The sequence below is a fragment of the Fukomys damarensis genome, unplaced genomic scaffold (genome assembly GCF_012274545.1).
Source record: "Fukomys damarensis isolate Sample0158 unplaced genomic scaffold, DMR_v1.0_HiC HiC_scaffold_27, whole genome shotgun sequence".
In the NCBI taxonomy this organism is placed as follows: domain Eukaryota; kingdom Metazoa; phylum Chordata; class Mammalia; order Rodentia; family Bathyergidae; genus Fukomys; species Fukomys damarensis.
Window position 1 is genome coordinate 47,640,885 of NW_022900939.1, and position 3,610 is coordinate 47,644,494.

A 3,610-nucleotide genomic window follows, 5' to 3' on the forward strand; every position below is an offset into this window, starting at 1 on the left:
TTTTTTTTTTTTTTTTTTGAGACAGGGTCTCACTCTGTAGCCCAGGCTGGCCTCCAACTCAGTGATCCTCCTGCCTTAGCTTTCCAAGCACTGGGATAACAGGCATGCGCCACATATACTTTTTCTAGTGTTTTGTTCTGTTCACTCTATTCTTCATTATAACTTATATTTACAAATACAGCTGGGCGTGGTGGCCCATACCTGTAATCCCAGAACTAGGGAGGCAGAGGCAGGAGGATTACTGCAAGTTTGAGGCCAACCTGGGCTACACAGTGAGTTCAAGGTCAGCCTCAACTATATAGAAACCCTATCTCCAAAAGAATAATCTTCCATATGGTTAATCATTAACAAAGATACACAGAAATAAACTTAAATGAGGAATGTCATTGTTTTATCAAGTACTATCATCTTACAGACTCTTGCTGCCTATTAGTTTTCTCATTCCATAATGATTTCAGGAAATTCCTAAAAATCTCCTAGTATAGTGCGAATTTATACTTCTAAGTTACAAACTACTCCATGGTATGGATGGATCTGAATCAACCACTAATTTCTAGAGCTGTTTCTGTTTTGATCTTCCCCTCCGCAAAGATAATGACTGTGGTAAACATCTTTAAATGTATACCTTTGCTTATAGATTTTATCATTACCAGAAATGGCTCTTACAGAAGAAAAGGGTGTACATATCTGAATATTAAAGGACAGTGAATGATTGCTTTTTTTTTTTTTTTTAGCTCTATTCATCCAAGCATCCCCCAGAACTGAGTGAGCCTGATAACAACAAATATTATGGATCTTTTAATTTTTGTCAGTCTACCAGATGATATTCACTGCTATTTTAATTTGTACTGTCCATAACGGAATTCGAGCATTTGTTTGGGTATCTGGATTTATTATGTGAATTTCTTATTCATAATCTTAAGCTTTATTTTTGTTTGTTTGTTTGTTTGTTTGTTTTGGTACCGGGGATTGAACTTGGGTCCTTATGCTTGCAAAGTAGGTGGCAGAACCACTGAGCTAAATCCCTGGCCTTTAAGCTTTATTTTTTAATTGTTTTGTCCTCTTCTCATCAATTTGTATCAGTCTTTGGTTATTGGAATTAATTTCCCTAACTTATCCTCCATTTTACAAATATTTTTCCAAGCATCTATTAATTTTGTTTCTCATTACTGTGTAAATTTTCAATATAGTCAAACAGGTATGCCTTTTCTAGCATGAGTTTCCAAAGTTGGTTAAGCGCCTTTTATATGTTATAATTGGAAAATAAAAGAGAAAAGTTTGTAGGCCAGTGATGTAGCTCAGTGGTGCCATGCCTGCCTGGCAAGTGAAAGGTCCTGAGTTTGATCCTCGGTAGAGAGAGAGAGAGAGAGAGACGGACAGGGGGAGGGAGTCTGTAAGTATATTTACATGTGGTGAAATTATAAATATAATTTCTTGTTAATGATCTTTAGAATAATAACCCTAAAAATTAGATTGTGCCTTCTTAAATTAACACTAGGAACATAGCAATAGTTTGCATAGTGCTTACGAGATTTATGGGGGGGCACAGAGACACAGAGAGAAAAAGATGGGGTAGGGGACTCTATCCTTACACTGTATTGAGGCTAAGTCAACCACCACATTAAGATTGTGAACATGTTTACCCATTTAATCCTTATAACAACCCCATGCAATGCTATTGTCTTTATTTACCATCACTGTCTCCACTTGACCCACAAATATGCTGTACCCTAGAGAGACAAATCTACCACTCAAATAAAGATTTGCATCTTTGTAATCAAATCTATGCTCTTTTCATTACTTCCTCTCCTAAACCCTGCTCCTGTTTTAATTTGATGGGAGCCAAACAAGAAGAAAAGCCTGGGAAGATATTCTGATTTCAAATTAGGCTGTTCTAAATAAGAGCAATAAAGACATTAACTACCAATTTATACAGATTTCTTTTACTTGATGAGCTTAAACTAAGTTAATAAAACAATTTTAGTTTTGCTGGGTTAAAATGGATTAAAAATAAAGCCTGTTTAAATTATTTGCTCAGTAGAACCAAAAAGGAATTCTACATAAAATTTTATTGAAATATACTTATTACCAAAACTTGGCATATTTGCAAACACCTTCTACAAAGTGGGAGAAGGAATAGGAAATACAGAAAAAATGGTAGGTTAAACTAATCAATTCCCTTTAATCATGTCATGGTTATATTACAATACAAAGCAGACACAAATCTGTATATCAAAAATAACAGAACCACAAAATATTACTTTGTACCCAAAAAAGGTACTTGTATTCAAAAGCACAGAGAGTAAGTGTTGGAGAAGACATGGAGAAACTGAAACCTGCACCCACTACCAGCGGGAAACTCAAAAAGTGCAGCTCATTGAATGACAGGCAGTTCTGCAAAATCATAAAGAGCTATCATGTGCCCAGCAACTGTGCCTTATTAGAGTAATGACATACATATTCACATAGATCTGGATAATTACTGATGGAAGCACTACTTGAAACAGTAACAAAGTAAGATCACAAGGAACGAGCTGATAAAATGTGGCTCACAGCCTTGCCACAAAGTATTATCTGGCAGTAAAAAGAAATGAAATACTGATCATCCTACAACATCTATAAGCCTTGAAAACATGGTAAGTGAAACAATCTAGTCACTAAGGCCACCTATTGTTTGAGCCCACTGATGGAGATGCCGAATCTGTTAAATAGGTTAGTGCTGGCCAAGGGCAGGATGGAGTGGTGATGGGCCAGTACAGGGGAAAATACCTCAGATAACCCCAACCCTTAAAACCCTAAAGTGCAGAGTCCCTACTGACCTGCAAATTCACCAAGGAACACACGAGCTTAAGGACAGCAACTACTGCTGTCACAAAGAGGGGACAAAGCAACACACTGCCGGTGATACATCCACTGGGTATCTTCCAAGTCACAAATCACTAACAACTTGCTACTCAAAGTGTGACTTAAGGACTAACAGCCTTGGAATCATGTAGGAGCATAACAGAAATGCCAAGCTAGGCTCCATCCCAGGTCAAACAAATTTGTTTTAACAAACTCTTAATTTGTGTGCACACTACTTTAGGAACACCAGACCTACAGGAAAGAAATTGAAAGGGACAGGAGGAAAACTGCAAATTATGAATCGTTTGACTCTCTTTCATTGGAGAATGCCATCTTTACAACACAGAATTCTTAGATATGGAAAACAATGAAGCTTATGCACCCTCTAGCGACCTCTTCTGGTTGACTGATTTATTTCAAATTTTATTTATTTTATCCCACTTCCCTGTCTCAAGACCTCTCTGCTCCCTTCTACAAAAGCTGTTTCCACTTTTTCCTATTTTCATTTTTCTTGTCCCTTCTGTCCTTTCTCCCTGCAAATACAACCTAATGTGTACTAGTTTCCTTTATAGCCCTTGAGATAGACACATCCAAAAATATGCAAAAAGGAGTATAATTAAGAATTATGGGGGGCCAGGTGTGGTGGTACATGCCTGTAATCCCAGCACTCGGGAGGCTGAGGCAGGAGGATCACTGTGAGTTCAAGACCAGCCTGAGCTACATAGTGAGTTCCAGGTCAGTCTCAACTACATAGTGAAACCCTGTC

The 3,610-nt window shown here is 37.6% G+C and overlaps 1 protein-coding gene across 1 annotated transcript in view; it reads right to left on the reverse strand.

Moving 5' to 3' along the window:
- Znf451 (zinc finger protein 451) overlaps nucleotides 1–3,610 on the reverse strand; it is an 87,165-nt gene that overhangs the window by 26,778 nt on the left and 56,777 nt on the right. The gene's annotated exons all lie outside the window — the stretch shown is intronic.